Raw genomic sequence first — 14,202 nt, forward strand, 5'->3', positions numbered from 1 at the left:
AGGGCAATGTCATTGTGTTCGTAGCGTATAGCCGCAAAAACTACTCGGCCGGTTTTAAAGAAAGTTTCGGTGATTGTCCTCAGAGATATCAGGAAAGTTTAGATAACAGTTGGAACCACGTTAAAAAAATACGTCATGTGCTATATCCAATCCACCCACCACAGGCGGATTGGACATAGCCATCTCGGTTAAATTAGTTTACAAAGCGCAGAGATACGCCGATACTGATTTGCCAGTTATCTGACCACTGAGGTACACTAAAACCAAGATGCACCGATATACCGTCTTATTTTAAGTCTGATCATTTTTTTTTCCCAGGCGAAGTCGAGTTATACAGCTAGTACATATTATATATAATATACAGGATGATTCAACAAGCATGCTCACCCCAATTTTTTCCTTTACTAATGAATGTATTCAAATTGTGATTTTTCAAATTTTCAAATATACTCGAAGACGATATTTTCAAATATACGAATTTTTTTGTACTGCTTAAGGAGTGTCATGTGGCGATACATACTTCAGTTTTTCAAATGAGGAGGCCCCTTTTTTACTGTAAATTATTTAGTGAATATTTTTTTTTTTTTAAATGTTGATGTACCAAATTCAAAATTCGAATGAGTTTTTAGTTATTAGAAGTTAGTATTTAGAATTCTTAGTTATTAAAATGTTTGTCTTAAGGATAATAAAAATGGTTTTTCCTAAAATTAGATCTAGTATCTATATACTTTGGCAAATTATTTACAAATACAAATTATTTATATTGATAGATTAATATTAATGACTACAATTTTAAAATCATCATACCCTCATATCTTATAAACCCATTGTCATGGACCTTTTGTCCTTTTATCCTTAGAACACAAAGTTAAATAACTCAACAATAATTGTTATTACTGAAACGAGTTTTGATTTTTATAAGTAAAAAATTTCAGAAAAATTATCTACTGTATAATTTATAGTTTAATAAGGGTGTTCTCATTTGAAAAACAGAAGTTTGTATCTCTATAGGGGATTCCTTAAGGAGTACAAAATATCTCAAAAATTTGAAAATATGGTCTTAGAGTATTAGAGATTTTGAATAACTGCATTATTGAAGAAGAAAAAAGGTGTGATCATGCTTTGTGAATCACTCTGTATGTACAATATTATACGTTTATCGTTTATACAATAAAGTGGAGTGTGATACTATCGTATCAATTGAACAAATTGATCACTGTAATGTTGTTAATTTTTCCGTGACAAGGTATATAATAATTAAATTATTTTATTTCCAAACTTGTTATAAAAGTTTCTATATAGTGTATCATCGACTAACTATTGAACATTTTCATTTACGTAAACCGTCGGTTGAAGCCTAAAAACATAGCCATAAATTATTGACTATGTACGGTGTCTTTTTTATCCTCTGAAAAGTAATTTTTAATCATTTACAGGCGGGTTGCTAAAAATCATATTTAATACAGGACGGTGCAATTTTGTAAAACGATGATAAAATACCATTTAACTCGCGATTTCTCGTGAAGCACGACAAGTTTGTCTATTTAAATGTGTACCTACGTCAGAAGACTATATGCGATGATCACAATATCGTTCACTAAGAATAAGTTATAATTGAATCATATTATATTCTATATTATATGCGAGTGTGCGAAGGTTCTGATAACAAATTTTATTTAAAATAGCTTAGTCACTGTTTAATTTGAATTCAACAATGTTTTATTCATACTAAGAAATCATATAAATAAATTCACGGCAATATCACATTTTGCAAAATAGACTTAAATACATCTCTTAACAAAGGCAAATCTTATTGTTAAAGTTTGTCTGGAAAAGCGTTCTCGTATTATTACATAATTAGGATTATAATCAAATTTACTTTGATGTACTTACGTAAATTAATAGGTACCTATATTAATCATGATGGTATTACGCACTATTGCACTGTATGGCTTAGTAAATAATAATATAATAATGTAATTATTAAAATAAAGACAAGGTGGGTACAGTAAAAAAACTATTTTCGACTAACTGACAACTACTATATAGGTATATAATATTTATAGTACTTGGTGCCTAGGTGCACTAGTTATTATGCTAAATTATAGTCTATAATATCATACTATAAGCCGACTATGAATAATATATTTAAATTTTCGAAAAACGATTTTTTTTTTTTAAATATATATATTTATAGCAACACCATTATGCGGCTCTTGAATAACCCGAACGTTAATTTGGTACGCTAATGGAAGATTGTCCATTGTTAATGTCACGAGTACAATATTCTAAGAGCATAATGGATTCGTTAGACTGAACATCAGAATCTCAACAACAATTATTTCTCATTTTTGGGATTTATTATGTGTATAGTCGACATCCGGAATATTAACGTGGATGATGAATATGATGGTTCAGCATGATACATGTTGCGATTGAAAATATATTTGCAGATATTTCATTAACGTTCGATGGAAATGGAAAAGAAATCAATGCGGGAATAAAAATAAGGCGGACAATACGAACGTTTGCATAATATATTTGTTTACATAATACACGGCAATGCCACACGGGCTTAAGTAAGTTTAATATTATGTTATATATATTGAGAATGGTAGCCGTCTATTATAATATATAATACGGTATTAATACGCCAGATTGGCTACTATTCACGCAGCATCCGAAATAAATCTATATATTATGTTTTATGTACGTATAGACTATGACATACGATATAGCAGAACTAAGATGATAGAAGCAAATAATTTTAAACACTCAACGCCTAACTATGCATGGAATTATAAGTAGGGATTTCGTTTTTTGAGCAGTGTACACACTGATATTGGCAGACACCATTTTTTTTTTTATTTAAAATACGATGCACTCAAATTAATTCATCCCTTTAAGTTAGGCGCCTGGGATCTAGCGTAAGCACTAGGTAAATGAGAAAACATTGTTATCGTATTAATTATTACTTTTATATAGTACTGTAATATTATTAAGTTCTTTTAGTTCAAAACAAACGAATAAAACGATAATATTATGTAATTATGGTGTAACCATCAGGAATACCTAATATTAGTGCTAGGATTTAAAATATGCATACATTACAGGTGTTTTTGCAGCGTCCTTTTACGAATTTGGTAAGACGTGTAATGCCCACGAATCATTTTATACAAATCTGATATAAATTATAATTTTTTTTATATATAGCATATTCTCGCATCATATACTTTAACTATATAAACACGAAAGAAGCATTGCTTATGGTTCGTTGAAAACGAAAGTAGTGAAAAGGCTAGACGACGCGTCGTATATTACTAAGCTCCTAATTTCAATAAAAATAAATCCAGTGATTTTGTCATTGACGTAATGGTATGGATTTATTTAAAAGCCAGACCAGCAATAGTGATTTAGCTTACATAAAAAAAAGTAACTTTGTTTAATCTGTTTTAAAATCATTATAAGACGCTTCTCTTTCCCTTAATGATAGTTTGAAAAACATAAGGAAATTCATTGTATAATTTATTATATTTTTATTGCATATTTTAGAATATATTGAACAAAATTAAAACTGTAATATACATTTTTTATACGGCATAATATAAATCCTAGTCCTAGAAATAACTATAAAAAGGACACGTATAGTAATGTGGTAACTGTAAACTGTAAGTAAAATAATTTTTCTTTATTATCTACCATAACCTAAACTTACATAATATTATAAAAAATATTTACTTTTTCAAACGTTTACGATTTCAGTTCTCAAACAAATAACACAATAACGCTAATTTCATAAATAATACTATTTAATTATTATACCAAGATTCGATATAATTATATAAAAGACAACTAATCACAATTATTGCTTAGTAGATGTACTAGGATGTAGGGCGAAGACAATAGGTACCGACAATAGGTACTGTATTACTGTACTATGAAAATAATACTTATATTAAACAGGTCACAGAGGTCACAATAATTAAAGTGATCTATAATAATATAAGTATCACTATTGCACAATTGACATAATATGCGTCCTGTCCTTAAAGCTGACGAATAATTTTTCGATAATATTTAGAAAACTGCGTTCGGTAATTAAAAAAAAATAAAAAAAAATACAGTGGAACGAAACCGGTTTTGTGTGCATCGTTGACATATTCGTATTTTTAATTACATTTAAAATCCGTTATAAAATTAATTGTAACGCTGTTGTAACCTAAAATAAAACTATCCTAGTTTTTATTTTTAAATTACACGTCACAACAATAAATTGTTGAAGGTTTGATATTAGAGTAGTCGAATATATTTTGTTCTTCACGTACGCTCTATAACGTTGTGTACTTACTAACCTGAATAATATATTAAATAATCAAATCGTTCAATTTTAAAATCGCAATTGTGAGACGACAAGGCCACTGCCCACCAGTGATCGGCAGAGTAGGTATTATATTCGAATAAAATTGTATTTAGATTTCAATAAAAATGTATCTGAATACACCATCGTTTGTAATTATTCGAATTAATTTTTAAAATAATCATTCGAATAATTTAAAAATACAATTATTCGAAAAAAATAACAATTGCCGTATTCGAATGATAGTTGTAAAAAATCGACCGAATAATATTGTATTCGAACACGGGTTTATTTGAATTATTATTTAGGTAACAAACTCTGCGGATGATCGAGCATTGGAGCAGGAATGTGTCGAAAGTTATACGATCAAAGTACGATGCATAGGCAATGATTTGAACCAGCTACACGGCGTGTCAATCACTGACCATCGAGGTCTTATATCGTATCAGCTTCAATATTTACTTCTACTTCAAAGACCCGAAGTGTGCAGTGCCGTGTGCGAGTGTTATATGTACGGCAGACGATATAATGCGACCGCGTATTTTACTTGTTTCAGACAAGGCTTGGCGATTCGGTTTTTTTTTATTCTATCGAACTTTGTGACGTCGACTACTACACCATTCAGTCACGGATTCAGATTTATACAACGAAGGAGGCAAAAATTGCACATTCAGAAATAAAATACCCGTCTTATAAGAAGGTGTGTGTGCGGATGTGTTCCCCTGAAGGAATTTCGATTACGTTTTTTTTTTTTAAGCGTCTCTTCGATAATTTTGATTTTCCATTCAATCAACACACGCGATGTTGAACGCCGCTCATTGTCGTTATTAAAACCATTATGACTTTTTTAATTTTTAAGATAGATAATACTTCAACCGGGGCTCATTTTACAGCTTATGAATAGAGCTTTGACACTTAGAGTACTGTGATTGTTATTTTATTTATTTTTCGCTGCATTGGTATATTTTATTGAGCATACTTGTCTGTATAAAAAATAAAACAATCTCGTGATTACCATGCATAATTTAAAGCTCTTTTCGATAATCTTTAAAATGAGTCCCAATTTAAAGTCTCTATCTTAAATATTAAAAAAAGTTACATGTAACGGTTTTAATAAACAATGTGTTGCGACCACGTGTTGATCGAATGAAAAATCGAAATTATAGATGACACTTAGAAAATCAAAACAAAAATTTATTCAGGGAAATATTTAGTTTCATCAAGAAGAACAATTACAATGAGAGTGGCATGCATATGATATTATATAAAGATTACACTGTATAATACTATAATTCAATGTTTTTTTTTTTAGTTTTTCATTAGAAAATTTTTCCCAAGTTAAACACAGCTTACGGGGGTGGCGACCGCCAACTCCAACTCCCCATCCGCACTCGCACCACTGAATCAGCGCCTGAGCTGGCCATTAGTAAATTATAGTTATTTATTTACATTGTATATACATAATATAGTTTATGCTTATATTAGGTTGTACTACTCGATTTCCATTAAGGAGTAGATGATGTTAATATTTGACTGGAGGTGATGTTGTTTTGTACATGTGTAGGTATATTATGTGGTGTTTTGTTTCTCGAGTCTTCGAACTTTAGGCATTCAGTTAATATGTGTTTGACAATTGACTATGTAATCCACTCCACGCATGATAATATATATAAGTGGACCGTTTCTGACCATAAGGTTGGGTTTGTGTTGTGAATGTGTGCGATATTCGGATGCCATTTAAAATAGTTTCATTTTCATCTTTCCTTTTTCGGGCAGGTTTTTGCCATATGATACCGGTTTTATTTTTTATTAAATTCGAATATTATTATGTTCTTTAATTTTTTTTCTATTTCATGTTAAAATCATTTTAATCCATTTTATATAATTTTATTATTATTTTTATCATTATTATTATTATTCTATTCGCTTACCTATCTTATCTATACCTATAAATATATTTAAAAATATTTTAATATATTCTTTTGATTATATTTTCTGTGTATAAAAAAAAACAAAAATCACAAAATTATGCAACTTTTTGTTTTTCTTCAGTCAAAATAAGGTTTTCATCAACTACCTACTACAGACTACATTCGCTTATACACTCATAAATACTCGTACAAGGTACACAAATACAACTAATTCTAATGACGTGTGTCCGGTAAAATGCTTTGATATTTTTCGAATAGTAATTATAGGTATAGTATTTTCTTTTATTCTTAACATCATTATACGCGTTACCCTATGATTACATTTATAATTTATTATTTACAATTAAAATATTATCTTTTTCTCTTTGAAGATCAAAAAAATACACAACACACTATTCATGAAAAATAATTTTATGATAAAAAGAGAAAAATAAATTACAATTTAGACTTATATAGGAGTTAATTAGTTTAACAAATAATAATATTAATATGGTCTTCGGTTTGTACGGAATAAAATATATTTTATTACCACTGTGTTGGCACAATGTTTACTCGAAATACCCAAGTCTGCACGCCAAACGGTGTGGGTAAACGTTGGACAGCACGATGACATGCTGTGTATACGTGGGCATTCTAGAATATTATGTCAGAGCCATATTCAACGACCTGCAAACCACCGAGCTTTTCGACGTGGACATAAAAAAACTCAAAATCAAAAGCCACGCCAATTTAAAAATAACATTTAATTGTTTTATGCAATAATAAATCATTTAGTAAAATTAAAAAAAATTAAAATATGACTACCTATATCCGTTTATTTTTAATTGATTTATTTGTATCATATTTTGTGAGTAACGATCACTACCAATCCCTCACCTTCCGCTCCATAGGCACGTTAATTACTATTTACCATGCTGTGGTACACGTAAGGCGTAACGTATTAAAAACAATAATATGAATGTGTTGTACGGGAAAAGATTTGTCGACAAGTGGTCGTGGCTACTACAGGGCAGCTATTATCGGATCCGCGTTTAACGGGGGGCAATTTCCCCGGGGCGGCAATGTTAAGGTGATTTGAGGGGCGGCAGATTTTTAGAAAATATATCATATTATAATAATACTATACATTCTCCGTTACGAATTTCGCGTTAAATTTTTAAAATAATACAATATGATTATCATATTAAAAATATTAAAACCAATAATATAACCTACCAACGATTCAATAATAACTAAATGCATCACAGTTGTGTGCCTGTGTTATTTATAGCTTTTAATTTGTGGCGTGTGGCTCAATCATAACGAAGAGCTGTCGACTGTTGGCTGTTGCGGGCAATCCGGGCTGTATGATCTAATAATAATCGTAAAATACGTATTTGATTAATAATTATCATTTTAGTAATTTTATCATCGGCAGTCGACGACCACAGTCCCGACCATGACTAAATAAACAGGCATGATCGCAAAAAAACCATTTTTTCCTATCACTGCGCATTTTCCCCAGACTTGGCAGAAACAGTAAAATACCTAAGAAGAAAAAATATTTTATTGTTCATATCATAACCATTCGGCATTCATGACTAAATAAATGTAGTTTAGTTTTTAATTTAGTTTAGTTCATTTGGTCATGACACCATTATGCATTAAACAATAATAATTAAAATATTAAATGAAGTAGACAATTAGTGTGACACATCATTGGGGATTCAATGCAGGAGCAGGACTAAATAATAGGTATAGTTCAGTGGTTTTTTATTTATTTTATGAATTTTTTTAAGTTTTTCCGTTGTGTATTCTTCTGTGTTAAATATTTCAGTTTTGACTTCTGTTTTTCTGCCCTATTCATTTCTCGTATACGTATATACATTCTTGTACGGACCAGGCATTCTATGACTTCATTTGGTATCATTATGCATTTTTCATTTACATGCTGATTAACTATAGTGGTTAATTTTTTTACGATACCCCTTTCATTATCAAATGCTTGCATAAAAATGGTTTCAAGGACTTTTGACACATTCCAAAGATCTTTTGATGGACACGTAAGATACCCTAAAAATAATAAACAACAAATTTGATTTTTTAACAACATTTTTTCAGATTACTGGAATGCAGAATACAAACTACAAAATATAACCTTTTGATATATAAGACATCCATGATCCACTTTCAATATTTGTTTCATTGTTATTATCCTCTAGGAATGGATATTTATTTTTAAATTTTTTTGCTACAGAACCAGATATGTACATCAAATTATCTTCCTCGCATGGATCTTTTGCAGTGTATAATTCTTCAACAGTTGTCTAAAACCACAATGGTATATATTAACATTCTATTTATTTAATTTATTTATTAAATTCCTTGAATATTTTCGATACCTACCTCTAGTTCAAAAGAATTTAATAGTTTTAAACATTCATTTTCTATTGTTTCAGTTTCCGTTACAGTAGATTCTTCTAATATTTCAGAAGTCTGAAATATCTGAGCTGTAAGTGGTGTGTCCTTTTCATTAAATTTATCATTTGATTCCAGTAAACAATTTTCATTTATAGAATCTTCAGTGTTACTATTTTTTATGAAAAATGCTGAAGAATGCTTTCCTAATATGTACCATCTTAGGCTTAAAAATATAGATGATTAATTTTAATAAAGGTTAAATATTTTAGTGAGTTATGTAAATTCAATATTACCGATACTTGAAATCTATAGGGGTTGGATGGTCATTTGATCCTCCCATGCCTCTCATAAAACTGAAAAAGTTTTCTAATACCTAAATAAATGTAGGTACATATAATTAATTATTTTTATAAATAAGTAGATAGAATAACTTATAATTACATCCTGGTTAAGTCGTCTTGTAATAATATATTCTATACCAATATAATCTTTAAGATCTTTGTACAGGTTTCTTAAAGATAAATTTGAAATCAGAATTCCCTTTTGGAATGTCATAAGTTTTTTTTTTCCGTGTACTCTCATTGTACTAATAAAATTATCCATCAAACTTAAAATATGGTTCTGTTCATCCAAATTTATTCCATATGCACTGGAATTGTCCCCTAACATTTGCTGAGAGTTATGAAGATCAAACCAGTTATTTATCAACAAAATTGCTTCTGAACACTAAATATAAACAATTATTATAGTAAGTAATTATACAATGTGATAATATCCAAACTCGGGAAATTTTAGTGTACTTCTTTCCAGTTAGATGTTAGTGCACCCGTGTCTCCATAGTATTGCATTGCTTTAGCAACGGTCCTGGAAAGAAGTTGGGCCGCGGTTTTAACTTTTTGACGTTGAACTCCACTGACATTTAAATGAAACTCTGTCACTTTGTAAGTAAAAGTCAAGTCATTTGTACCTTGTACTTTCAACAAAGATTCAAACAAACTTTTACCTATGTATTTATTACCTTAACATAAAGAAATTTTAATACATTGTTATGAATATAATATGAAGTAAACAAAATTGTCACAATTTATATGAACTTAAAGTATTACCATTTTCAGTAACCATGTTAAATCCATGATCAATGATGTTGTTTCTTATCAATTTCAATAAATGTGGTACATCAGCAAAGACATGGACGTTTTTTTCCAGTGTTTGGATGTAAAAAACTACTATTTGTATGGGTAATTTTCAATGAATTCCACAAAGAAATGTTAGTAGGACCCATATCACTTGTAACTGCTGCCACATTATATCCACAGTTATATAATTTATTAATTATGTTGTTTAGTATTGAAGCAGTCATTGGTGTGTCATAAGAATAAAAGACTGGCTGCTTCCAAGATTTGAAGAGTCCTCTAACCATGACCACTTGCACAGTTTGATGTGGTCCTAAAACTTGATCAATTGCTTTATCATAGCATACATCATGTGCTATGTAAACTTCATCAAAAGAGAGAACAACAATTTTATCTCTATCAGACATGGATGTACCTTAAATAATAGGTTATTATTAGTAATATTATAATTTATAATACTACCAAATGTTAATTAGTTAATTAATTATTAATGTTAATAACCTTTTTGTTTCATGATACTTAAAACATTATCTAATACACCTGGCTCTATGGAAAATGTTTTGGCATATCTTCTTAATGTAGAAAGACCTAAAATACGACAACATGTTATAAAATAGTCCACATCAGTTTTGAAATAATTGAATACTTGGCAATGGAATAGTTTGAAGCAGATATGAATAAGCGGCTGTAGAAATACTTCTGAGTGTTATCGCTGATACAATATCCTCATTCTCCCACTTTTTAATTTTTTTTTTGTCATTTAAAAAGTAATTAATTTGTGTTTTAGTGAACACTGACGAAAACAACTTATGCACATTTAAATTGAAATCCTCTTTATTTTTTATATGAAGCTGTTCATTTTCTTTTTGAACATCCAAAAGTTTTTGATTTAAATTATCAAGTTGTTTTCGGAGATAATCGCTATAAATTATAAATTCAAAATGAGAAATATTAACAGAAATTATGAATTTAATTTTTTTTTTAGTCAACTACAAGACAAACAAGAAAAAAATTGTACAAACATTTCAGAGTTGTCAATGGGTAAAAAAGACACATCATGTTCAAATTCATTAACAAGAGACCTCGGGATGAATGGTTTTTTACAGTCATCGAGAACTTCAACCTTTGGTACCTGCATCATATGTCAAGTTGTATTACAAATTATGTTATGCTCATATATATGCTATCATAGGTAGTTAAGAAAATAGTGATAAAGAAATAAACTATTTTTAACAATGTTTTATGTATTACCAAGGGACATTCATTGAAAGAATCCGCGTTCGGTAAAATTTCTGGATTTGAGAATGTTGAGACTTCAGCAGTTTGTTGGATAGAATTTAATTTAACTCTAGAGCTTTTTATCTGTAAAATATATATTAAAGTGTAGAGACTGTATTTATAATTAAAACTATGTACCTATATCATACCTACCATGCTATGTATAAAGTATCCACTATTTTTGTTATGTTGTATTGAAATAAAATTTATTTAGTTCACACAATATTTTTTAGTAAAATAAAATTAAATACTTACTTTCCGTGGAGTTAGATATTTTGTAGGGACTGCATCAGCTTTAAGCTTTTTACTTTTGCAAGGAGAATATCCTGCCTTAATTTGGATCAACGGTTTCTCCTTCATTGCATTTGGCGAGAAATGTTTTGAACAAATTCGTGCTATTGCACAAATTATTGCAATGTTTAATTGTCCCTTCATTAAATAAAAATACCTAACAGTATACTACATGATGACTTACCATCTTTCACTGTATTGTCAACTACACCACATGCGTTAAACCACTTTGCACGATAAGTGGGTGACTTTGGAACTCTGTAATAACTTACAGCCTTACCAAACCCTATGGCAGAGCTATTTGCACAGCTAGGTACCATGCAGTTGGGCATTTTTATTTATAAAAATAAAATGAATTTATAACAACAATTTGCTTAAAAGGCCAGGAGAAATCAATACACTTTTTTGCAGGCAAAACTAATAAACCAGTAAACCAATATTAAATAAATTGTTTCTTACAATGATGATGATGGCTGTATGGAGAAGGAAAAGTATAAATAACTAAAGAAAAACAAACATTGTAATATATAATGTTATTATGCATATATTTATTTATACAATGTTTATATTTACACAATATTGAACAATACAAAAACAATAATGACATGGGAACTCATTTTGATTATTTATTATATTATTACTACTAGATTAAATGTATTACTAATAACTAATAAGTAATATTATAATAATAATAACTAATATAATATAATTAAATTATAGTGGGAATAACTGTTTTCTCCATGATATATAGTTTTTCATCCAAGTCTGGGGAAGAATGAATGCGTGAAATAATCTAGTGATCATGCCTGTTTATTTAGTCATGGTCCCGACGAAAGTTCGATAGACAACAGTGTTGTGTTTGTGAAATTTATGTTTACCATTCAATAATATTGTTAAATACTATGTCAGGTAAGATATATTTCTAAATACGGATAGTCAGATGTTTTTAAATAGTCATATTATATTATTTTATTTATAATATTTTTTCATTCATAAAACATGTTAAGAGCCCTTTGCTGTTTCCCATTTACCGTTTCTTAAAAATATTTGAATTGTATTTCAAATACAATGAGTTCCGCTTGTAATCAATGGTTTTTAGAATCAACCGTCTATTGGAATCAAAAATTATAATCTCGAACCAAATCTTACCTTACTATAGTCGATAATGTTAAATTTACCTTTCATTAGAATCACTGGGAAACTATCGTAAGGATAACATTTGACAATTGTTTAATAACTATGTTGTATTAAATTGTATCTTTAGAAATATATGTGGAAGACTTTAGAGAAATATTTGATGTATACTTAGAACAAGCAAAAACGATGTGTTCAAAACAATTGTTTTCCTGGGATGGCGTGAGACAGAAAAAGAGAAACAAGTTTTTCGATGAAACTGAAAGTAACGATGAATTATTGGAAGGAGTACAAAAAATGAAATGTGAAGTATTCCATGTTATTATTGACAGGCTAGTTATGAATTTACGTAAAAGAAAACTGTCCTACCACTAATATAAATAATAATTTTGGATTTATATTAAAATTAAAAAAATTGGATACCAACGGAATACGTGAAAGTGCTAAAAACCTAGAAAAATATATTCTGAAGATTTAAACAAGACGTTCATAGAAAAATTGGTACAATTTAAAAATATTCTCAATTAGAAGCAACCTAACCTAGAAGCATTTGAAAATCTATCTTGATGCATAGATGTGCGTACCAATTTTTTATCTTCCTCATAGCTAAAAAAGACTCCTTATTTTCCCCTTTAGGGGTTGAGTTTCCAAAAATCCTTTCTCAACGGACGCATACAACATAATAGCTATCTGTATGCCAAATTTCAGCCCGATCCGTCCAATGGTTTGAGCTGTGCGTTAATAGATCAGTCAGTCAGTTTATTGTTTTATATAATATACAGATGACATCTCCGTAAATTACATATTCTAAAAATACCAAAATAGGCAATAATAATATTTATACCTGTGTTACTTCTATGATAGCAGGTTATTTATATACTCATAGAACAATACTATACTCAATCTGTTTTACAACACGATTATAAAGAACTTATATGTAGTTCTGTATAATCGTGTATACAACGATGTATCATAATATTATATTCATATCATTAAAACTAACATTAATAACAACAATTGATTATATATTCTATACATTTATATTAAATATTACTTATTACTTATCACCAGGACTCGGAACTTTATGCGCTAAAAAACAATGAAATATGTGCATACGTATGCACTAAAAAAACGCAAATATGCAGTATAATATGCATATATTATTTTATAAAAATATATATTTTAAGGTATAATTATAAAAAAAAAAATATTTTTGAATCATAAATATTTTATTTATATTTTTTTTTTTTTTGATGATGATTTAGAGCTGTTATACTAAATCTATTCCCAGAATCTAATTTTAAAAAAATTGAATTTATCGAATACAGCGATTATTAAATAATGTTAGGTATTAATTAGTATTCATCCAACATATTTACAACATCACACATTTTTTCATAGTATTTACAATAATAAAGTACTGCATTGATGCAGGTACCCGAACGAGTTATGATTGGATCTGAAAGTAAAGGGATCTCCGGTGCGTAATTTTTGAAAATTTTTATACGTGATGGTGCTTTTATAAATATTTTTTTTACGTTGGCTACGATTTTATGAACACTACCAAACTGATTTCGTACTTCCTCTGAAACTCTACGGAGGCCATGAGCAGCACATGTACCATTTTAGAGTAGAATGCGTTCAAATAGATTTCCCACACTTTATCATATACGGTACC

General features: G+C 29.2%; 1 long non-coding RNA gene across 6 annotated transcripts; it reads left to right on the top strand.

Annotated features, from left to right (window-relative positions):
- The first annotated feature begins 7,780 nt into the window (after positions 1-7,780).
- Positions 7,781-11,358, top strand: LOC132951973 (uncharacterized). Of its 6 annotated transcripts, XR_009665432.1 has the most exons (10): positions 7,838-8,022; positions 8,105-8,330; positions 8,389-8,608; positions 8,727-9,436; positions 9,499-9,629; positions 9,804-9,955; positions 10,034-10,248; positions 10,404-10,588; positions 10,807-11,013; positions 11,077-11,358. It is a non-coding gene; the product is annotated as an uncharacterized LOC132951973 (long non-coding RNA). The 6 variants fall into 6 exon arrangements; XR_009665434.1 differs by having other exon boundaries at positions 7,781-8,022; positions 9,484-9,629; positions 10,807-11,358; XR_009665435.1 differs by having other exon boundaries at positions 7,782-8,022; positions 9,503-9,629; positions 10,807-11,358.
- Positions 11,359-14,202: the final 2,844 nt, after the last annotated feature.

This window comes from Metopolophium dirhodum, chromosome 9 (genome assembly GCF_019925205.1).
Source record: "Metopolophium dirhodum isolate CAU chromosome 9, ASM1992520v1, whole genome shotgun sequence".
NCBI classification, from domain to species: domain Eukaryota; kingdom Metazoa; phylum Arthropoda; class Insecta; order Hemiptera; family Aphididae; genus Metopolophium; species Metopolophium dirhodum.